The sequence below is a fragment of the Ovis aries genome, chromosome 10, assembly GCF_016772045.2.
Source record: "Ovis aries strain OAR_USU_Benz2616 breed Rambouillet chromosome 10, ARS-UI_Ramb_v3.0, whole genome shotgun sequence".
In the NCBI taxonomy this organism is placed as follows: Eukaryota; Metazoa; Chordata; class Mammalia; order Artiodactyla; family Bovidae; genus Ovis; species Ovis aries.
The window spans coordinates 19,469,335-19,483,978 of record NC_056063.1 but is presented as its reverse complement, the minus strand read 5'-3'; the positions used below and the strand labels follow the sequence as shown (position 1 = coordinate 19,483,978).

The 14,644-nt window shown below is 42.9% G+C and overlaps 1 protein-coding gene across 12 annotated transcripts in view; it reads left to right on the top strand.

The window, feature by feature from the left end:
• Positions 1 to 14,644, top strand: part of RCBTB1 (RCC1 and BTB domain containing protein 1) — a 64,972-nt gene continuing 50,328 nt past the window's right edge. For 6 of the 12 annotated variants that reach the window (XR_009595188.1, XM_042254737.2, XM_042254736.2 and 3 more), the window contains exon 1: positions 1 to 57. The gene's annotated coding sequence lies outside the window, so the exon portion shown is untranslated. Of the gene's footprint in view, positions 675 to 14,644 lie in introns of all 12 variants that reach the window. The other 6 variants (XM_042254735.2, XM_042254732.2, XM_042254730.2 and 3 more) reach the window with 2 other exon arrangements.

Sequence of the window (14,644 nt, the reverse complement as noted above, 5' to 3'; positions counted from 1 at the left end):
AGAGGTCCCGGCGGCTGGGCCCGGCGGGACGGCGCGCGGCCGCGGCTGGCCTCCCAGGTACCCCGGCGGGGCGGGGAGGCTGGGCGCGGGCCCGAGCGCGCGGAGGCCCCTTCCCCTCGCTCCGCCTTCCCAGCGGGCCCGGCCGGCGCGCCGCGTTCCTCCTGCGCGCTCCCCCTGGCCTGGGTCCCCAGGCCCCCGGTCCGTCTGGCGCTGCGGCCAGGCGGGTGATGGGGCGGCCGGCGCCGCGCCGTTAGCGCCTCTGCTAGCGTTTCATCCGAGGAGGAGGAGGGACGGGGTGGGGGAGAAGCTCTGGAAAGTTTTCCCGGCTCCCTGTCTTTCGGGAGCTGCGGAGACGGCGTTTTGCTCGGAGCTGAAGTCTGGCACGGCTCTGGGCGCTGGTCTGCGCGAGAGGAGACCTCCCCGCCGACTCTCCCCGTCCTCCCTCGGCCCTTGCCAAGATCTTCGCATCTGTTCCTAAGCCTCAGTAGGTCGCCATACTCTGCACCGTCTCCCTTTCCTCCGCAACACGGAGTCCACCAAAGGGGTTTTATTTAATAGGGACTTTGGTCCGGGAGTGCGATGAACCGAGTGAAAAGACATTTCTCTAGTCCTGCGTCGGTTAAGCTGCCTGCTCTATTTAAGATGACCGTCTAGGCACGCTCTATTCTGCTCTTGTAAGTGACTTTTTATGTTTATTTGCACGTGAGACACTCCGAAATCATCTGCTGCAGAACTCTGCATCTGAGGATTACAGTTTTATAAAGCAGTTTCATAACATTTAAGAAAGCCCAGATTCATAGTCTTATTTGGTTTTGGCTTATTCTTTTTGGAGGGAGGATTATAGCTCTTGGAGGCAAAAACTGAGTTTCTGAAGCTGGTGTGTGTTGTGGGCTAGCACATGAGAGTATCGAGGTATATAATGCTGAAAGGAATGGGGAAAATGGTTTGAACCTGACAACAGTGTGTGGTGTGCTTTAAATTTTTTCAAGTATCTATTTGTAGTGAGCACTGGTGAATTTCACCTCTTTGGACTGCCTTCAGGGTTGAATAGGTATATTTAGAGTCTGTTAATATGGCAGTTAATCTGTGGTATGGATATCTTTTAATCCATTGTGCAAATACCAGTCCATTTATTAATACTTCTAGACTAGTCATTTTTTCCTACCCTCCCCAGCGTTTCTGTTGAAGAGGAAGGGTATTCATCTTTAAAGAGATTTCTTCTGCAGTGATTTTTATGTGATCCAAACGATCAAGTTCTGAGAACTTCAGAAAGCAGGTAGCTATAAAGATCAGTGCTATCAAGTTTGCGGCTTAAAAAATTCTTTAAAATTGTTTAAAGAGTTCGCTCTGTGTTCTCTGTCCAGCAGAAGCTTGGCTTCATCTTAATACTCAGCAGCTCAAGCTGGGAAGTCCAAGACTGTGTCTTCCTTTATCTGAAAGTCAGAGTGGGGAAAATGAAACAGAAGGGATGTGAAAGACCTTTATTATCATTATGACACTGTTCCTTCTGTGTGTCCTGCATTGAACAGTAAGACAGGCATGGAAAACAAGGTTTGGACCCTCAAGGAATGTCGAGTGCAGGCAGACATTAAGGAAGAATGTACATCACCTGTAACTTATATCATCTAAAGAGGACAAGTTAATATTTTGGGTGTAAGTCCTTTTTTTAAAAAAAAACAAAACTTTTTTTGAAGTCTAGTTGCTTTATAATGTGGTGTCAGTTCCTACCATACAGCAAAGTGAATCAGCTCTATGTATACATAGATCCCCTTATAAGTTCTTTTTAAAAACAGGTATACTGGATTGCTCTGTTCAGATAGTGAGATTTCATATTGTAAAAGGTACTGTGATACTCAAATTTAGTCCATTCCTGAACCTAGAAGAGCCAGTAGCAAGTTTGAGTATTGAAGTACTTAGCCAAATCTATTTGATTCTTGAGTTTGGATAGAAAGAGTTAAAATAGCTGGGGAGACCTCTCTTTATATATATATATATTTAGTATAGATATGTTTTTTAAAAATGAGATTGTACCCCTGCATACGTAATATATTGTAAGTTGTGAAATGACTTCAGAAAATGATGAATCACATCTAGGGAAGATTATACTTAGACCATTCCTGAAGTCTGATGGTCTGTCTCCATCCCACAGTCCTAGAAGAGAAGATTCCATGGCTTTTGTGAGCTTAGCATCCCAGGGGGGAAAAAAGAATATTTTTGCCCCAATATTCTTTTTGATGCTTAAGAAAAAGTTTGAGTTTTGGAAATAGATAAAGTCTGTACCCTCTCTAATGCTTCAATCCTGAATTCAAGTGGTATCTTGAAAATGTTCAGTAATACTGTCTACAGCTGTGGAAGAGTGTTCCAGAGGTGACTGCCAGCAATTTATCCCATCCCTCCATTATCGCCCCTCCTCCCCTCAAGAGATGGAGTCTGTTTCTGCTCCCTCTGAACCTAGGCTTTCCACATCACTCACTTTGACCAGTAAATGTGGTGGAAGTGCTGTGAGTCAGTTCTGGATATAGTCCTTAAGAGCCTGGCAGCTTGAGCATTTCCTCTCTTGGGGGCCAACAGCTGGTATAGAGGCTTGAGCTAGACTAGGTGGAGAAAGACCACCTGAGAAGGTTTATGTGAACAAGGCCTGGCCCGTTTCAACCCTGCTTAAGCGCCCAGTGCCTGCGATCCCAGCTGAGCCCACTTAAAACACAGCATTGAGTGAAATAACAAATTGCTGTTGTTTTAAGCCACCGAGTTTTGGGATGGCACGTTACTCAGCAACAGATAACTGAAACAGCGTAGCACCTTGTGCAGTGAAACCCTGGGTATGAATCCGGTTTGCGTATAAAGCTGTCCCAAGATGGGATCCATGAGCACAAGACTGTGGTCAACATACTCAGGGGCATGCTTTAAAGATAAGTCTCTCAATTAATTACATCTTTATTTCATATTACATAGGGATGCACTAGTTGAATTAAGTACAGTTTAATGAAGGCTATGGCTATGTCTGGGCTTCCCTGGTTGCTCAGCTGGTAAAGAATCCCCCTGCAGTGCAGGAGACCTGGTTGAATTTCTGGGTTGGAAAGATCCCCTGGAGAAGGGATAGGCTACCCACTCCAGTATTCTTGCCTGGAGAATTCCCATGGACAGAGAAGCCCGGTGGACTATAGTCCATGGGGTCAAAAAGAGTCGGACACAACTGAGCCACTAGGCACAGCATAGCACCTGGCTGGCTATATCTTGTATTCTCCTAGATGATGGTTAAGTCAAAAGACAGTTTCTTTTGTGTAATTGGGTATTATTTGTATATATGATCAGTCTTAAGTTAACACTTGGTGATAGCATTGTCTGACATGTTTTAGAGGAATTGCCCATTGTTGAGGTTGGATGTGTGGTGTTCCTTGAAGTTTGCCACTTGATGAACGTAGCACCCTCATGATCTCAGTCCTAAGTGCAGATGTAAGATCTGTTGCAGGGAACACAAGTCTGGGAAGTGCTTTGCTTTCAAGGGTCAAGGAGAGTGAATTGTATGCAAGCTGTCATTTCTAATGAATATGATATAGGACTTCAAAAATCCACTGATGGATTTTTCAGGGGCAGTTCTTACTGCCTTTTAAAATAATCATTTATTTATTTGGCCATGCAAGTTCTTAGTCTTGGCATACAGGATCTTAGTTGTGTGGCACATGGAATCTGTTAATAGTCCCCTGACCAGGGATGGAACCCCAGCCCTCTGCCCTGGGATTGGGAAGTCTTAGCCACTGGACCACCAGGGAAGTCCCCTTGTCTTTAAATGAAAAAAAAATCATCTGAGCAGCTTTTCATTCTAATTCTGGTTCAGTTAAAAAAAAAAAATCCAAAAACCCCTCTTTTCTGGAAAAGAAAATCTCATTGGAGATCAGGTGAGTGCTTTTATGGACTGATAGTCTCCACCTCTGCTGGACTCTGTATAACATCTTTGTAGGTTTCCCTGGTCAGTGTTCTTTCCCATCCTTCCTGGTGGCTACTTCAGTCTCCCCCCACCTCTTTTTTTTATTTTTTATTTTTTTGATGTAGACCTTTTTTTTTTTTTAAGTCTTTATTGAATTTGTTACAGTATTGATTCTGTTTTATGTTTTGGTTTTTTGGCCATGAGGCATGTGGGATCTTAGGTCCCTGGCCAGGGATCAAACCTGCACCCCCTGCATTGGAAGGTGAGGTCTTAAGCACTGGACCTCCAGGGAGGTCCTACCCTTATTTTTTATTGGTTCACTCCATCTTTTGTTGCTACCTCCCCTCTTACTCTCAGCCGAAAGCCTTCCCTCTTCGTTCACAGGGAGAATTTATGAAAGAGAATGCTCTCAGATGCAAGTCAAACCCACAATGAGATACTGCCTCACACCCACTAGGGTGATTATAATGACAAAGACAGACAATAAGATGGAGAAACTGGAACCCCCTACGTTGCTGGTGGAACTGAAAAATGCAGACCCTCAGCAGCCAAGAGAGGACAATAAAGAAGGAAATTACCTCCAGCCTTTTAAATTCCTTTTCATCAGGTCTGTCCTTCGCCTTTTACACGCTCTCAAACCATTGCAACCTGGCCTTATTCACCCATGGCCTCCCTGAGGCTTCTTACAATTGCCAGTAATTTTTGGTAAACCCAACAGACCGTTCTCAGTCCTCACTTTGTCTGGTCTCTCAGCAGCATTTGACCCAGACACTGCCTCTTGCGTCCCTAGGCTCCTGTGACACTCTCCTCTTGGTTTTCTTCCTGCGCTGCCTCTTCCTCCCGCCTCTGTCATGAAGCCCTGCTTGTCCCTTTCCTGTTGGAGTTCCTTTGAGTTTTTTCCAAGACCGTCCTGAGTGATCTCATGCCAGATTTCCAAGTCTCCAATACAGATCTCTTGCTTTTTAAAATTATTATTGTCATTTTTTGAACTAGGGTTGATTTGCAGTGTTGGCTTCAGGTGTACGGCACAGTGATTCGGTCATACATTTGGGTACGTATCTGTACAGCTCTCTTTCTTGATCTTCAGATTTATAAATCTGTCTATTCTACATACCCACTTTGATATCCCACAGGTAGCTAAAATGCCCAGAGTAGAATTCCTCATCTCCCCCTGAAACTTGCTGTGTTCTCTCCCACCATGAGTTGTTAAGGATCCCTCAGTGCCTGAGCCGAGCGTCTGAGTGTGAGCCTTGGCTCTCCCTTTCCCTTGTGTCGCCTCCTCCTCCCCCCGTTCAGTCAGTTATGCAATGCTTTTGAATTTGTCTCTGGGTTGTTTTCTCCACTTCCGTTTACCTGGCATAGACGTCCGTTCTTTCTTCCCTGGTTACTGCAGCCACCTTAGGCCCTGGGTGTGTCTCCTTCGTCATCCCCATCTAGTCTCTGCATTCTGTCGAAGTTTCCTTCACAGACACACATCTGATCATGCCACTTCCGTGCTTAAGTTCCTTTGGTAGTTACTTGTTGCCTTTTGGATAAACTAAGCTTTTCGGCCACCCTATGCGAAGAGCCGACTCATTGGAAAAGACACTGATGCCTGGAAAGATTGAGGTCAGGAGGAGAAGGGGATGACAGAGGATGAGATGGTTGGATGGCATCACCAACTCGATGGATATTAGTTCAAGCGAGCTCTGGGAGATGGTGAAGGACAGGGAAGCCTGGCATGCTGCGGTCCATGGGGTTGACTGAATAGCAACAAGCTTTTTGCAGCAAGTGTGGCCACGCTGTGGTTAGCATCTATTTCTGTGCCTCGAAACCGCCCCCCCTGCCACCCCGATTCCATGAAGTTCTGCTGGGGGAGAGACTGGCTCTGTGTCTTGTTTACCTAGAGGACATCCAGTTAACACTTACAGAGTGAATAGAGTGTGCTTCTGCCCATCCATTGCTGGAATTGTAGTTTGGCTTTAGGCCATCACAGGGCACAGGGATACTCTTCATGCAGTGGAGAGTAGTAGGTGAAATCATTTTAGAGATGTCCCAGGAGGAGAGGTTCATGACACCAGAGATAGATTTGAACTTGGGCCCATCCATTTCTTTAACTATTCACTTGTCTATTTTTACGTGGCCTATTTTGCTAAATCTGCATGCTTGATGCAACAAAGAATAGAAGCGTAGAAAAAAATTATTTGTAGTCATGGAGATTTCTTTTCTATTTCCTTTTGAAAATAAAAGTATGTCGTAAAAGCAGCATAACTTCACAACCCTGAAGTTATCCTCTTTTGTTGCTAGTGCCATGTCCACTTGGGTGGTTTGCTTTGCTAACCTGAGCATGTGGCTTCTGTAAAATGATTTCTTCACTTACAATGAATGGGCTGTCAGATTCCCAGGTGTCCTAGAATTGATTGCCTCAAGCTTCTGTGCAATGACATGAATGCAGCCTCTTGGAGGATGAAGCTTAAGAATCGCTTTCTGAGGCCATTATTGCACATTGAACTTCAAATCAGGTAACCTGTTGGGTGAGAAGTAACAGTTGTCTTCTTCAATGAGTAATGGACTTGAATGAAGCTGATGAGGCCAAAGGGAATCGCAGTATGTGTTAGGAAATTGCAACAGAGCAGTCATGTGGCCCTTCAATGAAGGTAGGAGGGTTACCTTGTCCCTTGCACAGAGGTGTCTTGAGGGATGGCAGAAACTCCTTTGGAGAACACTTCATTCTTAGGGTCCCATAGTCTTTGTGGAATTTATCAAGTATTCGGGGCATTCTTTCCTACTCTTTCATTCTTGAGTGAGTGAGAGTCGCTTAGTTGTGTCCGACCCTTGGAGACCCCATGGACTATAAGCCACCAGGCTCCTCTCTCCATGGGTTTTCCCAGCCAAGGATACTGGAGTAGGTTGCCATTTCTCTCTCCAATTTTCATTCTTGCCATACAGTAATACTGCAGAAAAGAGAAGTGAACGGCAGTTGCTCCAGCTGTTTCAGCATCAGTGTCCCAGCCAGTCTCTGAAACTTTGCTACTTTGCAAGATTTGTATCAGAATAGATGAAACAGTTATAGTGTATTTTTTAAAGGGTGAAGTAGTAAAAAAGAATACCAAATTTATTATTTTATAATTGTTTTTAATTTCTTATTAATTTGACTTGAATTTTTTAGCCAGTGCCCTTTCTTTCCCAGGATCAAGGCACCTGGGAAAGGTAATTATTAATGTTTCTTATGTGTATTAAATGATTTTAAGTAACTTTTGTTTCACAGAAGTAAAAGATATTTACCAGTTTTCATCAATTAATAGCCAGACAAAAAAATAAAAGATAATTACAATTGCAAGCCATGATGGAAACATGATTAACCTAACAGTATAAAATAATTACATAACAAAAGTGCTTTTGTATTTAAAAGATTTTTGAGCTCATTCTCTGGAGGCTTGTCTGGACCTGGGAAATACATTTGGTGTCGAGATCAGTGTTGTAGCATCTGCTGGGTCTCAAAAAGCTCATCAGAATAAGTGTGGAAGAAAATAGTAAGAGTAACATGCGGCTCTTCTGTAACTTCAGAGGTTTTTTGAATTGCTCGTGTTGTAGCATAGATACAAGACACAACAAGTTATAAAACTGTGCTTCAGAAAAGTTTACCCCGAGCCCTAGAATTCCTGTTTGAAAGCCTTCCTAGAATTGAAACATAATGTACTCCAAAATAGGGAAAGATGGCCACGCTCTGAATCTCTTGTGTTCAAATGGGAACTTACACGGGCGACAAGAGGAGGCTGTAAAGAAACACTCGTTCCTGCAGGAAACCCGGATGAGCTCCACCGAGGAAATGCTTTCATGTTGCCGTACGCTGGAGGGAATTTGACTTCTGGAACTTCATATAACCGGTTTCTGGGAGATGTACTTTTTATATAGTTGTAACTGCCGTGCACATAATTTTTTTTCCATTTACAGGTATCAGCTGGCCTGTGTTGCCGTGTTTGTCTCATTGCTTACTTAGTTATTCCACTTGTATTTGCATTTTAGCTTTCTACTTGCTAGGGTTGACTTCCCGTTAGTCCTAAAGTTTCTCAGAGACAGGGGTCATAATTGTATCGCTTTATGCTTTTCCCCAGCATTATTGGTATGTGGGGTCAGAAGAATGAATATATATTATCATTTTGTTGACATTATCAAATGGTAGTGCTTTCTTGTAAGACATCGTAGACTTTATCAGTAGCTCATTAACTATAAATAAATCCCTATTTTAAGATGGCCTAGCAACTAAACTGATAATTAAAATCATCACCCATCCAGTTTATGAAAAGACAGAAACCTTTACTAGGGATCTTCAGTTTATATATAAGTGCTCTAAAGATTTTTCAATTAAAAAATCATTTTTCATATTTGCCATGACTGTTTCTGGATGTCGTCTAAACCTGGCTATGGCTGGTATGGTGCGGAACACATAGGCCATTTTAGATGGATTGTTCCAATGCTCAGAGTCCTTCCTGTTTCCTGTGAGGATGTCAGCTTCCGTGATAAAGAGTGATGCAATCTCACTTCATGCCCGGAGGATGACGCCAGCCAGGGGAGTCAGAGTCGGGGAGCTGCCCAGTTCTGCTGCTGTCTCACTCTTATCATCTCTTTTCCTTAGGAAGCTTTCGGGTGAGCAGAAGACGGGTTGCAGGGGTGAAGTCCCATCGGTGACGTCAGTCTCTTTTGTGCCAAATACATCTGAGTAGAGTTCGGGGGTTAAGGTCTCTGTGGACACCAAGGGCTGGCTTACAAGGCAACCCCAAATTTCTGGTATCGTTTAGTATTGAGACCATTATTTGATCAGATGAAAGTTTTCCTGTATTATTTTCCTGTTTTTTAAAAATACTAAACATTTTCAAATATATTTTTGCTAGATCAGTAAAACAATGCCTTCCCCGCACCCTCCCTTAACACTCGGTTCTTAGGGGAAAGGAAAACAGACGTGCTTTTAGGGGAATCAGATGGGCTGCTGCGCACCCCTGTCTCCAGGTCTAATGCAGGTTTCTGTAATTGGAAGGTCTGTGTCTGTCCTCTTGATTGAATTTGCTTTCAGAGAGTACAATGAAACAACTTTTTCTTCCCCATGCCACCAACTCTGAGGGGCAGTGCCAGTTGCCAGGAAAAGCCAGCCCAGGGAATGTGATGCAGGTCTGTGGTGCTAGTGCATACAGAGTCAGTCCCTGGCAACACGGGATGTATATTATTTTTTTTTAAGGATGTGTTTTCTAGTGGCAGAGAGAATACAGAGATCTGAGTGGGTTGGCATATTATCCTTTGAGAGTGTGAAAGTGAAAGTGGCTTGGTCGTGTTCGATTCTTTGTGACCCCAGGGACTGTAAAGTCCTTGAAATTCTCCAGGCCAGAATACTGGAGTGGGCAGCCTTTCCCTTCTCCTGGGGATCTTCCCAGTCCAAGACCTGGATCAAACCCAGGTCTTCCGCATTGAAGGCGGATTCTTTACCAGCTGAACCATAGAGGAAGCCCTTGAGAGGGTTAAACTGTTTTCTAATCTCTGCTTCCATTTGTCTTTTTTGTTTTTTCATGTTTATTTTATATCCATGTAGCCAAGAAAACAAAACAAAACATTGATCCACCTATTAATGTACAGTGAATGATAATTAAGTCTGCACGTATCAGTGCTATTTATGAGAACGTATTTCCTAAATAAAATAATGGCTAAAAATAATGTTGCCAAAAAAATCACTGTCTTGTTGAACTTCATGAGTAACTGTTTAGCATAACGGGCATGCTAATTACAGCTCATTCTTTATGATTATCAATCAAGTCCTGGAAGGACCTGTTCATCATAGCAATTAGTTTGGTCTGGTTTGAAATGCTGTATGTACTGGAAAGTTCTAAGAAGGTTGTATTTCTTTTATGAGTAGAAATGTTCCATTCAGAATTTCCCTAATCTGAGTTTGCTTTTCTGAGACAGAATTATGACTATCCTTTTCCTAAACTCTTTTTCAGTTCTGAAACTCTTCTACATTTAACTTTTAAAAATACATGCTTGAGGTTATTAATACAGGCTTGATAAAAGCCCGTGGGACCTTTCTTTGATTTTTAAAAATTGTGGTTAAAACATGCATAACGTTAAATTTACCATTTTAAAACCATTTCTGAGTATACAGTTTAATGACATTAAGTCGTTCACATGGTCATGCCAGTGTCCCCACTCTCAATGTCCAGAATGTTCTCGTCATCTCTACTGAAATTCTGTACCCTGTTTACTAACACCCCATTCCCACCTCCCCCAGGCCCTGGCAACCTCTTTCTACTCTCTGACTCTGTGAATTTGAGTACTCTAGGTATCTCATGTACGTGGACACATACAGTGTTTATTCTTTTGTGTCTAGCCTGTCTTACTTAGCATAATGTCTTAAGGGTTCATCCTCATCGTGTGTTAGTATTTCATTTCAAGGCTGCGTAACATTCCATTGCATCCGTGTTTATTCATTCCAGTGGGTACATATTTTGTCTATCCGTTCATCTGTTGATAGACATTTGAATTTTCCATCTTTTGGTGGTTGTGAATAATGTTGCTTTGAACATTAGTGTACAGCTGCCTGCGACCCTGCTTTCAAATCTTCGGGGTATACACTAGCAGTGGGGTTGCTGCTAAATCACATGGTAGTTCTGTGTTTGATTTTTTTTGAGGAACTTCCATAATGTTTTCCATGTTGGCTGTTCAGTTCAGTCGCTCATTTGTGTCTGACTCTGCGACCCCATGGACTGCAGCACGCCAGGCCTCCCTGCCCACCACCAACTCCTGGAGCCTACTCAAACTCACGTTGGCTGTACCATTTCACATTCACACCTTCTACACTTAAGTTTATATTAAAAATTCATTTTACAGATTTGCCAGAAGCATTCTGTCCTCCTAGGTAGTGAATTGAAGGTACAAATACCTCTTAAAACTTGTAACAGATTAGGAGGATAAACATAGTTAAGATAACTATTATTTTCATTTAAAATGCTTGTTTATTTTTTATCACAAAATATGTATTACAGAAATTTGGAATATAATTAAGCAAAAAACAACAAAAAAAATCACCTCTATCTTTCCAGAGAAGTACATTGTACATGATACTTAAAAAATTATATTCTTCTTCTGTATACATTATACTTAAAATTGTATTCACATGGTACATATTGTTTTATTATATACCTAAGTCTTGCAGAGTGCTTTTGGGTTTTGTGGGTTTCCTGGTTTGTTTTGGTTTTTCTCTTGGAAATGAGCACATAGTTTAGCTTTTGTTAGCATCTTCCCTGAGTGCACACTGATGTCGGGCAGAAAAGCACTGGGCTATCAGCCTTAAGATACCTGCTTGTCACGGTTGTTGTTCAGTCGCTAAGTTGTGTCCGACTCTTTTGAGACCTCACGGACTGCAGCACGCCAGGCTCCTCCACTGTCCCAGAGTTTGCTCAGATTCATGTCCATTGAGTCAGTGATGCTCTCTAACCATCTCATCCTGTCACCCCCTTCTCCTTTTGTCTTCAGTCTTTCCCGGCATCAGGGTCTTTTCCAGTGAGTGGGTTCTTTGCGCATCAGGTGGCCAAAGTGTTGGCACTTCAGCATCAGTCCTGTCAGTGAATATTCAGGGTTGATTTCCTTTAGGATTGACTGGTTTGCTCTCCTTGAAGTCCAAGGGACTCGAGTCTTCTCCAGCACCACAGTTCGAAAGCATCAATTCTTCAGTGCTCAGCCTTCTTTATGGTCCAACTGTCACATCTGTATATGATTGCTGGAAAAAATGATAGCTTTGGCTAGACGGACCTTTGTCAGCAAAGTGATATTTCTGCTTTTTAATATGCTGTTTAGGTTTGTCATAGACAAGGAGGAGGTAATGGCAACCCACTCCAATATTCTTGCCTGGAGAATCCCATGGACAGTATAAAAAGGCAAAAAGGACACCCTGGCTAATCACCGCTGAATACTTAGCAAGGTACATTCCTATCCAGGGTGGCTTAGGTTGAGTGGACCTAGTGAACCTAACAGGTGTGAAGATTCTTCCCTATTAGTTACACATCTTCAGTCCATTCATTGGTGGAATAACTTCACAAGTTGCTATTTGAAGCGTTTAATTTGTTTTTGAAAACTCCGGAGTGATGATTTAAAGGAAACGTAGTTAAACTATGTTTATGTTCCTCTACAGTGAAGTCCATACGGTTAGATAAAAGCTGTTAACGCCTGTGCGTCACAGTTAGGCACAGTTGGTAGATACCACAGGACATCAGCATTGTCCTAACTAACTCCACTTTTCCTGTGATGGATCCTTGTATTTCCCAGTCATTGAAAGTCACAGGGTTCTTCAGTCTGATAAGTGCCTGGGTGCTAAGTTGCTTCAGTTGTGTCTGACTCTTTGCAGCCCTATGGATTGTAGCCCATCAGGCTCCTCTGCCCATGGGATTCTCCAGGCAAGAAGACTGGAGTGGTTTGCCCTGCCCTCCTCCAGGGGATCTTCTGACCCAGGGATCGAACCCGTGTCTCTTCGTCTCCTGCATTGGCAGGCAGGTTCTTCACCACTAGCACCACCTGGTATGTCTGATAACAGGTTTCATAAAAGGTTAAGTGGTTAATTTTTAGTTATTCTGCCTGCTTTGGCTTTTTGGATTAGCACTTTTATAATTTTGAGATAGAGGGTGGAATGTTAAGTCTTTGAAGTTGATAGAATGATGCTTCTTAGTATGATTTTCTTAATAACCAGCAAAGATACCACTGCCCCCAGGAAGAAGAGTAATTCAATGTCTCACCACAGTAAAGTAACTAATGATGATGGCGGTCATTCTGAGCTAATCAGAACATTCTGGTGGTATTTCCATTTGCATTGTGCTGCCTCAGTAAAGGCTCACCACAAGCCCAGGCTCAGGACTAATCCGTGTCATGGGCAGCACAGGACAAGTCCTGGGTTTTGATGGCTCCACAGAGCTCTTAGGGAACCTTGCTTCTGTTCTGAAGATCCCCTGTTCATGTTATCAGTTGGCCAGGTTGAGTCTAGTCTGATGAAGACCCACTCCATGCCTTAGTCCACAACCCAAGGGTATACTTTGTGCCACATGCTCTTGTGACCTCTCTGAGGATGAAGGACACATGTAGTCTTCAAGGCCTGCCTTCTCAGTGGTTTTGGGAGAATGAAGGTACCAATAACATTCCCAAGGTTTAACCAGGTAAATCCAGACAGAGGCATTTTGGGGAATTGGGGAATGGATTTTTTTTTTTTTTTTTTGGAGGTAAATTTCTTTTATATTTGAGGCATTTGAAAAGATGCTGGTGTACGTGTCTGAGACAAGGTAAAGACAGAAGGAAGCCGTGTTGGGAGCAGTTCAGCCCTTCAAGGACTGATGTTCTCTGTAAGAAGAGTCTCAGGAGTGGGTGTTGAATCCTGACTGCCCCTGACTGCCCCGTGACCTGGGGAAGTCATTTCACCTTTGAACCTCTTTCATTACCTGGTAAGCGTGGATTATGGTCTCTTCCTTGTGAGGCTATTGTGGAGATTAAATGAAATAATGTCTGTGAAGCTACCTAGCACAGAGCAGGTCCTTGATCCTTTTCGTTTCTGACTTCCTGCTCTGGCTGGTTTCATTACCAGGAGTAAATTGCTTGCTTGGAGTAAATTGCTCTGAAGCTACCTAGCACAGAGCAGGTCCTTGATCCTTTTCGTTTCTGACTTCCTGCTCTTGCTGGTTTCATTACCAGGAGTAAATCGCTTGCTTGGCTAGTGTCGCTGCCTTTGTGTTCAGAAATCCCTGGAGCTTATTCTTTGCATCTTGAACTGTAGATTTTTGCAGAGCAGCTTTTTGGAAAACCCAGGCTTAGGACGGTTATCACATCCCATGGATTGATTAAAAGCAAACCTGGGACTAAAACCCAGGCCTCAGGGCGCCAGTCCTTTCCACCAGGCCAGGGTTATTTGGTAATGCTTTCTGCTTTTCTGAGGAGTGTGGGCATGGAAGATACATGCTTTGACTTTTTTATTGACTCTCAAGTTACCAGCGTTTGGAGCAGTGTCTCATAAAGCTTCACATAATTTAAGCATGCATAAACTCAGTTCGTATGATGAGCTATCATTATGCACGTTAGCTTGATTTTTTTTTCTTTTTTTAGCAGATTACCAAACCCTTAGGGCAGAGCTGCCTGTAAACTGATTAATGACTGCAGAATAATTGCACTGCTGTCAGGAAATTGTATGACTTTGAATGGTAATATCCTTTTATGTTATAATTTTAAAGGTGGTGAATTGTATTTTTGGCTGATACAATTATTCCCCCCCTCATTTAAAATGTAATTGTATATTACCATTAAGTATTAAATTTTGACACAGTTTGGTACAGATTTTGATTTAGTTCATATTCTAGAAGAATGGTGTCTGGATTTTCTTGGAACTTATGTCCCTGCTTGTAGATATCCCCACTGGTTCATTTCTTGTGTTTTTCTCCCCTTGTTTTGTAAGGGGCACAAGGCAGACCATTTGCAGGGCGTCTTTTCTGTTACTTCTAAAAGCCTTTCAGACTGTCTTCTTAGCATGCAAAGAACACTTCTAAATCAGGAACTAAGAAAAGAATGAGAGTCCAGTAGAAAAAATACTGACTTTATGTAGTGGGATGACACCGGTCTCTTAATCATATGAGACCGAAAGGTGAAGGGTGCACACACTAGTTTGAGCAAGCTCTTAAAATCCCTTTGTCTCCATTTCCTCGTCTGTCAAGTGAGGATTAAATGAAT